At 40.8% G+C, this 10458-nt stretch overlaps 1 non-coding gene across 1 annotated transcript; it reads left to right on the forward strand.

The window, feature by feature from the left end:
* Positions 1–2453: 2453 nt before the first annotated feature.
* LOC112787475 (small nucleolar RNA R71) lies at positions 2454–2557 on the forward strand. The gene has a single exon (XR_003194887.1). It is a non-coding gene; the product is annotated as a small nucleolar RNA R71 (small nucleolar RNA).
* The last annotated feature ends 7901 nt before the right edge of the window (positions 2558–10458 follow it).

Here is a 10458-nt window from a genome sequence, read left to right on the forward strand (position 1 = left end):
TGGTGTGTGAACACCAAACTTAGTCTTCTACTTACTCCTCTGCTCTTTGAGTCCTTGAATTCTCCTTGGAATGAAGTTGCTGCTAAGGATTTTAAGCATTCCTGTGATTGCTTAGAATGGTTGTTCCTTTCATATAATTCAAAGGTTGTTGTGTTCAGTTGATCTTTATGGTGGAACACCAAACTTAGAGTCACACATTCCCCTTTGAATTATTGATCCACGAATTCATTGTTTGGTGTGAAACACCAAACTTAATTCTTTGCAATGCACAGAAACTACTTCACCCTTTTTATTGAAACAAATAAAAGAAACAGCAAAGGGGTATTACCTCAGGTTGGGTTGCCTCCCAACAAGCGCTTCTTTAACGTCATTAGCTTGACGGTTGCCCCTTGTTAGGGTGGATTGTAGTGCTTGATGTCCTCTCCTCTTACTATGAAAACGTCCCCATTTGATTCCTTCATGATTTCCAAATGTTCCATAGAAAGAACTTTCCTGATTGTGAACACTTGAGGGAGCTGGGAAGGAATGGTTTTGAGGCCAGGTGGGATTGGCAGATAATGACTTGATATCACTTTATCTCCCGGAGAGAAACCTTCAGTGGGAATTTTCTTGTTTCTCCACCCTCTTGGCAATTTCTTTACAATTCTTCCCTTTCTCTTGAGGATTTCTTCATTGACCCTTATGCCAGGAGGATCCTTTTGATCTGTTTCTATTGATTCTTGTGGCTTTAACTCTTGCAATTCTTGTTTGCCTTCCAAGGACTGTTTCAGAGTTTCAGCTGCTGGATTGCTTTCCTCCAAACACAGATGGCTACTATCATCCTTAGGCTTTTCAGGTTCTGGTTCAGGCTCAGATGCAGGTTTGAAAACATTGAAAATGAGCTGTTCATCATGTATTCTCAAAATTAGCTCTCCTTGTTCTACATCTATGAGCGCTCTAGCAGTGGCTAGAAATGGCCTTCCCAGAATGATAGGGTGTAGGTAGCTTTCCTCCATGTCCAAAATGACAAAGTCTGTGGGGAAGAAATAATTTCCCACTTTCACCAGCACATTTTCAACTACCCCTTCAGCTTGCTTCTGAGTTTTGTCAGCCAGTTGTATGATTACATCAGTGGATCTCACCTCATTCAGTTGTAGCCTCTTCATAAGAGTCAGAGGCATCACATTTATGCTAGCTCCTAGATCACAGAATCCTTTGTCAATTTTTGTTTCCCCTATGATGCAGGGGATATGAAAACTTCCTGGGTCTGTTTTCTTAGAGACTATGTCCTTCTTGATGATGGCACTGCATTCTTTGTTCATTATTACAGTTTGTCCTCCCTTCAAAACTCTTTTCTTGCTCAGCAATTCCTTTAAATACTTGATATGTGTAGGCATCTGCTGGAGAATCTCAAGGAAGGGAATATTGATATGGAGAGACTTAAATGTCTCTAAAAACCTTGAATAGGTTTTCCCTTTTTCACCTCCTCCTAACCTCTGAGGAAATGGTGCTTTTGGTTGGTATGTTTCCAGCATGCCTTTTTGCAGTTCCTTGGCTTGCTCAGTTTCACTTTCCTGCTTAGCTTCTTCCACACCTTCCTTCAATATAGTGATGGCCTTGCATTCTTCCCATCTCACTCCCTTTTGTTCCCCTTTAGGATTCTTTTCTGTGTCACTAGGGAACACTACAATTGACTTGGGGGCTGTTGAGATAGCTCTCCCACTTGAGACTCCATCCTCTTGAGTTTTTCACCATGGTTCCTTAAGGTAGATCTCACATCATCCCTAAAGCTTTTCAACTCACTTATGTCCTGACACATGTTTGCAAGCGTTCCTTCTATCCTGTTTAATTGATCTTGAAATTGTTGGTTCGGATTAGGTTGGGTAGGTTGATTATTTTGGCCATGATATGATGGTTGGGAGTAAGTGTTTTGTGTGGCTTGGTATGATCTTTGGTTGGAGTTTTGGTATGTGGAATTGTTATGTTGGTTATGGTTGTAAGGTTTGTGGTTTTGTGGTCGGGTTTGTTGGTTCCCCCACCCAAAGTTTGGGTGGTTTTTCCATCCTGGGTTGTAAGTGTTGGAATGTGGATCATATGATTGCCTTTGTTGGTTTCCCACATAGTTGGCCTCTTCCCAATCACCTCCTTCAGTGCTTACTTCCTCTTGATCTTGTGTGTGTATTGCAGCCACTTGCTTTGTTTCTAATTTCCTGGTGAGCTCTGCTAGTTGCTTGGCAAACACCTTGTTTTGGGCTAAAATTGTATCAACATGGTTCAGCTCCATGACTCCCTTAGTGTTGTGTCTCTCTGAAGCATAGTAGTACTCATTCTCAGCCACTGTCTCAATCACTTCAATGGCTTCTTCCACAGTCTTTTTCCTGTTCAATGAACCTCCTGATGAATGGTCTATAGCCTTCCTTGATTCATAAGAAAGTCCATCATAGAAAATGTGCAATTGCACCCAGTCATGGAACATGTCTGGTGGGCATTTCCTTGTCAAATCCTTGAACCTCTCCCATGCCTCGTAGAGAGTTTCACCATCTTGTTGTCTAAAAGTCTGAACCTCAGATCGAAGCCTATTGACCTTTTGTGGGGGGTAGAAACGTGCCAGAAACTTGCTTTCCACCTCGTCCCATGTTGTTAGGCTCCCCCTTGGGAATGATTCCAGCCACTTAGCTGCCTTGTCCCTAAGTGAAAATGGGAACAAAAGCAGTTTATAGGCATCTTCCTGGACTCCATTAGACTTCACAGTGTCGCAAATTCTCAGGAATTTTGTGAGATGTTGGTTTGGGTCTTCATTAGCACTCCCACCAAATGAACAATGATTCTCCACAAGTGATATTAGCTGTGGTTTGAGCTCAAAATTGTTGGCCTGAATGGGTGGTTTCTGAATGCTGCTACCACAATTCCCAGATGTTGGGTTTATGTATGAACCAAGAACCCTCCTCTCGGGAATGGCATTGTTTCCATCAGCTCTCCCATGGTTATGAACTTCTCTTTCCATGTTGAGATCTAGAGCTTCCTCAAAATTGTCCTCAGATTCTCCTTCAGATTCTTCTTCTCCCAGTACTCTCTTCCCTCTTGCTTCCCTTCTAAGTCTATGAAGGGTCCTCTCTGGTTCGGTATATGGAGGAGTTGATGTCTCTCCTCTCCTACCTGTCATACAAGAACACAGCACAGGCAACAAACAAGTAAAATACTCTTGGTTAATGGAAGAGTATGGTTAGAGCAGTTGAGGAATTAATTCAAATAGTTAGTGAGTCAGTGAGTTAGTTGCTTGAATTTAAAGGCATAAAGAAAGAAAGCATGTAACAGAGTGCAGAAATTAAAATTCAACAAATAACTTGAACTGAATTAACAAAGCAAAAAAAAATGCTCAATCTAGTTAACTTCCAATTGGAGAATTGTCAATCGAAAACCAATCCCCGGCAACGGCGCCATAACCTTGATGCGCATAAACTAGTTATGCCACGATTTAGGAAATTGCACGATCGGCAAAATTCCTTCCGGCAAGTGCACCGGTTATCGTCAAGTAAAAACTCACAATAGAGTGAGGTCGAATCCCACAAGGATTGGTTGAATGAGCAATTCGGATTAGAAGTGTGTCTAGTTGAGCGGAATCAAGAATTAGATGAGAATTGCGGAATGTAAAATTGGCGGGAAACGTAAATGGCAAGAAATTGAAATGGCGGAATCTTAAATTGCATGAATTAAAGAGCAGAAGCTAAATTGCTGAAATTAAAAGGGAATGGGGGTGATTGCATGAATTGAGTTGCAGAATGTAAAGAGAAAGTGGAAATCGGAGATGGGGAATTCATTGGGTTATAGGAGATATTGAGATCTCCGAATCAAAACATTTTTATCTCTTCCTCAACCAATGCGTTCATTGAATTTTGCTTGGCAATCTTATATGATTGGATCCCAATCCCTTGGCTCACCAATTCTCTCTAAAAACAAACAAATTCCCAATCCCTTGGTTTAAATGTTCATAAGAAGAGATGATGCTCGATCACTGATTATACCACACAGTTTCATGAACCACAATTTGGTAGGATTACATGTCACAATATCCATCCAAACCCCAATCCAATTCACTGTGAGAAAGCTTCTCTAGCATGAATCCTCCATTCCTTTCCCAAGGTTCCGAAGGATTCCAATTATGGGTAGTTTCTTTCCCAAGACAACTACCCAATGGAATTAGATCGAGAAGCTTTCTAACAAAATTCAAGAGAAAAGATTGAAGAAGAAGATAAACTATTATTGATTCATTGAATTACAATAGAGCTCCCTAACCCAATGAAAGGGGGTTTAGTGAGTCATAGCTCTGAATTCAATTACAAAGGTATGAAAACTAGCAAAATGAAAAGGTAAAAGTTCCCCTAACTTAAATTCTATCCTATTTATACACTTTCTATATTGAGCTTCTGTTGTGTTTCTTGGGCTTTGAGGCCTCTCCCTGCTTTCCTTTTGCTTTGGGTTTATGATCCATAATCTTGATGAGGCTGCTATTCCACATTCTGTAACATTCATTGAGCCAACTTAGTGATAATCAAGTAATGACACATGACTCAACAAATTGAAATTCCAGACTCATCAATCCTTCAGGCCCAATCCCATAAACCATGATATTCAATTGGGTTTCATACCAGAGTAAGTTTAAGTTAATGTTTGTGCTCAAAAGCTAACTTAAACTGCAATATTTTTGGCCCAGAAACCTTTTCCAATAGTGGCGTTTAAGTTGCAGTTTAGCTTAAACGCCAGACACTTCCAGTGATGCCTTTTGTGGAAGCACGTTTAAGCTTTAGTTTAAGGTTAAACTGAAGCTTAAACGTGGAAATGGAAGAAGGCAGCCCTGGAGGGTAACGTAGTCGAACACGTTTAAGCTTCAGTTTAAGGTTAAACTGAAGCTTAAACGTAGAGATAGGAAAGGCAGCCCTGGAGGTCGAACACGTTTAAGCTCCAGTTTAAGGTTAAACTGGAGCTTAAACGTGGAAGCGGAGAAAGCAACCCCTGGAGGTCGAACACGTTTAAGCTCCAGTTTAAGATTAAACTGGAGCTTAAACGTGGAAATGGAAAAAGCAACCCTGGAGGAGAAAACTTGGTCGAACACGTTTAAGCTCCAGTTTAAGGTTAAACTGGAGCTTAAACGTGGAATTGGCTCCCTGGTGCATTTCCCATTTCTGGCGTTTAACTTCCAGTTTAAGGTTAAACTGGAGGTTAAATGCCACTTTCACCCTTTCCTCAGCTTTCATGATTTTGGTAGTTTAAGTTCCAGTTTAAGCTTAAACTAGAACTTAAACTCCACATGTGATATTCAACCTTCCTTTATTGATTTTTGTTGCTTCCTTGCCTAGCCTCTTCTTCCCTGAAATCATCCAAACAACTGCATCAAAGTCTTGCAAATTTTCATGAGAATCTTCCATTCATAGCATTCAAGTAATATAACTAAAAACTCATGAAATTTGCATAAAAATCATGCTGTTTGGATGGTTCATTGCTTTGTTATTCATTTAACCATTCTTGGTTACTTTAAGCTCAAGAAAGTGCATAAAACAACTAAAACTAACAGAAAAATGCTAGTGAAACTCGCCTAAGATGCCTTGGCATCACCTCTCTCATAGATGAGGGGTAAGGTAAAGTGGTGATAACATCAACCTTGGCCGGGTCTACAGAAATGCCTTCACTAGATACTACATGCCCCAACACTATACCTTGTCTTACCATAAAGTGACATTTTTCAAAGTTCAAGACAAGGTTAGTGTCAACACATCTAGCTAAGACCTTGGCCAAGTTCTCTAAGCAACAATCAAATAAAGTTCCATAAATACTGAAGTCATCCACAAAGACCTCCAGACAATTCTCCATCAGATCGGAAAAGACACTTGTCATACACAGCTGAAAAGTAGCAGGTGCATTACATAGTACAAATGGCATCCTTTTGTAAGCAAAGGTGCCAAAAGGACAAGTGAATGTAGTCTTTTCCTGATCTTCAGGGGCAATGTGAATCTGGAAGTAACCAGTGAATCTATCAAGAAAGCAATAATGTGATTTACCCGCCAAACGGTCCAACATCTGGTCGATAAAGGGCAAAGGGTAGTGGTCCTCCCTTATAGCGGCGTTCAATCTTCTATAATCGATGCACACTCGCCACGCATTTTGTACTCTCTTGGTGACCACTTCACCATCATCCTTTTTAACCACAGTGATATCCGATTTCTTGGAAACAACCTGGACCGGGCTCACCCACTCACTGTCAGAAATTGGGTATATGATACCCGCATCAAGTAGCCTAGTGACCTCCTTCTTTACCAAATCAAGGATGGTTGGGTTGAGCCTCCTTTGCGGTTGCCTAACCGGCCGAGCTCCCTCTTGGAGAAATATACGATGCATGCACTTGCGGGGGTCAATCCCCACAATATCGGCTAGGCTCCAACCAATTGCCTTATTGTACTTTCTTAGAACATCTAGGAGCTTTCCTTCTTCTTCACTAGAAAGCTCACTAGCAATAATGACCGGAAACCTTTGGTTGTCCTCTAAGAAAGCATACTTCAAATGAGATAGAAGAGGCTTCAGTTCACTCTTTGCCTCAAGCTGAGGTTCCTTTTCATCAAGCTCATGGAGTTCATCCTCAACAACTTTCTCTTGTTCACCCTCTTGATTATCCGTCTCCTCAACAATGGGGTAGCATAACTTGTTGCGGTCTTCGTCCCGCACTTCCACTACCACTTTATCGATTACATCACATCGGAGAACGGAATGCTCTTCGGGAGGGTGCTTCATGGCTTCTTCTAAATTGAACTTGATAGTCTTGTCTCCGACCTCAAAGGAATATGTGCCGGTGAAGGCATCTAACTTGAATTTAGAGGTCTTAAGGAAGGGTCTACCAAGTAGAACGGAGGATGAGCTTCTATTTTTTGTTTGAGGCATTTCAAGGATGTAAAAGTCAACCGAAAAGCCCAAGTCCTTGATCGCCACAAGTACATCTTCTGCTATTCTCATCACAGTGATCACACTTTTATCGGCTAAGGCAAACTTTGCCACCGATTTCTTTAATGGAGCTAAATTCAATCGCACAAAGATAGAAAGTGGCATGATGCTTATGCAAGCCCCTAGATCGCACATACAATCATGAAAAATGCGCCTACCAATATGACAAGACACGAAAAAAGGCCTAGGGTCACCACATTTTTTTGGAATTGGTTCTATCAAGGAAGAAATTGAACTACCCAAGAATAATGTCTCCAACTCTCCTATCCTATCCTTGTGTGTACACAAGTCTTTCAAAAATTTAGCATACTTCGGAATTTGTTGGATAGCATCAAGAAGTGGTATAGTTACCTCAACTTTCTTGAACACTTGAAGCATGTTTAAATCGAATTCCGGAGTTTTCTTTGCTTTCTTCACCATGGAAGGGAATGGGATAGAAATAGACTCATCCACTATAGCTCTCCTCTTGGGTTCCTTAAGGCTTACTCCTTCTTCCTCATGCCTTTTGTCTACCTCCTCTTCTTCATGCGGAGCATCAATGACCACTTCTTCCTCATGAATGTCTTCCTTGACCCTAGGAGGTATCTCCTCCAATGTAGTCCCCGACTGTAGAGTGATGGCGTTAAGACCGCCTTTAGGGTTTGGAAGGGGTTGGGATGGAAGGTTAGAAGAGCTTGAGGGTTGGTTGGTGTTGTTGTTAGAGGAGGACATGGACATCTTTGAAATCATGTTGGTGAGGTTGGCCAATTGAGCGCCCAAGGCATCGAATTGAGCCTTGTTGCTCTCGTCCCGTTTCTCCATAGCGGCTCTAAGTTCATCAACTTGATTGGTGGAGGATGAAGAGGTTTGGTTGGACTATTGTCTATGGTGTGGTGCTTGGTATTTGGTGTAGTTGTTTTGGTTTTGGTTGTGGTGATTTTGGTTGGCTTGGTGGTTGTTGTTGTTATGGCGGTATTGAGATGAAGATTGGTTATTGTTGTAATGAGAAGAAGAGTTGTTCCATCTTTCGTTTTGATTGCTCCCTTGTGTGTTATCCCTCCACCCTTGGTTTTGATTACCACTATGAGAGTAGTTATTTTGGCCTTGAGAAGGATAGGGCAGACGGTTGTTGTAATTCACATTGGCCACGACAAGGGCATGCTCCTCTTGAATTTGATGGCATTGATCAGTGTAATGTGTGGTGCTAGAGCACAAACCACAAATTCTAGGAGGACCTTCAAGTTGAGCAACTTGGGGTGGGGCTTGTATGGCTTGGATGGAGTAGTATTCTTTTTTTTCCTTTTGTAATTGTGTAAAGATAGTGGTCATATCCCCAAGTGCCTTGGTTAAGCTTGCTTTGGAGGGGATGGTTCTACGACACCCTTGAGAGGATTACTTCTCACCCTTACATGTTGTGTAGCCTCGGCAACATCATTTATCAAGCTCCAAGCTTCTCCTTCCGTCTTGTTTTTTGAAAGGGAGCCACCACTAGAAGCGGTGAGCAATCTTCTATCTTCTGCACAAAGACCTCTGGTGAAGTAACTAATGAGCAAGTGAGTGTTCAATCCATGGTTTGGACAAGATTCCAATAGCCTCTTGAACCGAGTCCAATACTCATACAAACTCTCTTGGTCCTTTTGCATTATACCCGAGATCTCCTTCCAGATGTAGTCGGTCTTCTCTGGTGGGAAGAATTTATCTAGAAACTCTCTTCTCAAGAAATTCCAATTGGTCACAATCTCATCCGGTTGCGAATAAAACCATGTATTTGCTTGCCCTTCAAGAGAGAAAGGGAAGGCAAAAACCATAATAGCCACCTCATCGGCTCCATGCCTTCGAGCCGTAGAACAAGCAAATTGAAAATCTCTTAGATGTCGGATTGGGTCTTGACCCGGCAACCCATGATACTTAGGAAGTAGATGTATCAAGCTACTCTTCAACTCAAAGTTTGGATGAAGGATGAGATACCTCGCTTTCAAAGGTTGAAGTATGATATCCGGAGCCCCTTGCTCATGTAAAGTGATCCGTCGTGGCTCTGCCATGTATGGTTCACCTGTAGGATGCAAAGATGTATTAGTAGTGCCAACAGAAGAATAGGAAGTAGCAGATTCCAAGTCACTCTCGGTACCGTCTAGTGATTCGGTATGTTCCTCAAGAGAGGCCGAAGTACTAGCCGTATAGTCCAATTGCCGTCTAGCTTGCAGAGTGTGTAACAAGGTTCTTTCAATCTCAGGGTCAAACTCGGCTAAGCTAGAATTCGGTTGCGATCGAGTCATCAAACTTGGGAGTCATAGCACACATACAAAAGAAATCTAAACTATAGCTAAGTATTGAAAGCAAGTAAACTATCTACAATATTCACATATTCACATAACCAATATCAAGGCATATGTTGCAACCATTCCCCGGTAATGGCGCAAAAAATTTGATGGGAGGAATACCGTCGGTAAGGAATTTCACAAGATTTTTGCGTTGCAAGTATAGCCCTCAACCGACAAATAATCCGCGAATCAAATTTAGAAGGAATTGGTTATCACAAGTTCAACCCCAATAAAAGTAACCGAAGTATTCAAACCTCGGGTCGTCTCACAAGGAATGGGAAAATATGTACTTCAACATTGGTTAGAATTCTGGGGTTGCAAGTTATGAGCAAGAAATTAAACTAAAAGACTCAATCAAAGAAGAATTCTTAAGATGCAAGAAATTAAGTCAAATAGCTAAAGTAAGGTATGAGCAATTCAAACTAATAAGAGGACAAGTAATACAATTCTAATCTAAAACTAACAAGCAACTATGACTAGAATTAAGCAATTGAAATTTTGGTTTTCAAGTATGAATAATAAAAGAAACTCTTGGCTAGGCATGGGAATTGAGATCGCCATCCTTGTCTACATACCAAATATTGATAATTATGAGGTACCAACCCATTAAGTCTACTTCTCAAAAGCCTTAAGTACGTAGTGTCTACTTCTAGGCTTGAAGTACGTCAAATAGGTTTGATCACATCAATTCATAAGTCCCAACCTATCTACTAATTAGATTAGTAGTGGATTAGTGTCAATGGGTATCAAATTGATCACCAAGGGTTCTCAAATCACCAATTCAATGAGACCTAATGACTCAAGGTCACTCAATTCCGTTAGCTTAGGCCAAGAGTAAAGAGAACTACTCCATAATCAAAGGAAACATTTCATTAAACACATGGTAAACATTACTAAAAGACATATCCAAAATGCAATTAAATTGAAATTAAGAAGTACCTGCTAAAAATTATCGACATACAATCACTCAAACAACACAATTAATCATGGAAATCATCAATGTAGCATTAACAACTAAAGATCCACAAGATTCATGAAATGGGTAGAAAGTAACAATTGGCAAGAAAACATAAATCTAACACAAGATCTAAACAAAATTATACTAGGGAATTCAAATTAAGTAATCGAAACTAGTAATTCAACAAGATCCAATTCAAAATTCACAAGGGAAGATCAAATCAAACTAGATCTA

The sequence above is a fragment of the Arachis hypogaea genome, chromosome 20, assembly GCF_003086295.3.
Source record: "Arachis hypogaea cultivar Tifrunner chromosome 20, arahy.Tifrunner.gnm2.J5K5, whole genome shotgun sequence".
Taxonomy (NCBI): Eukaryota; Viridiplantae; Streptophyta; class Magnoliopsida; order Fabales; family Fabaceae; genus Arachis; species Arachis hypogaea.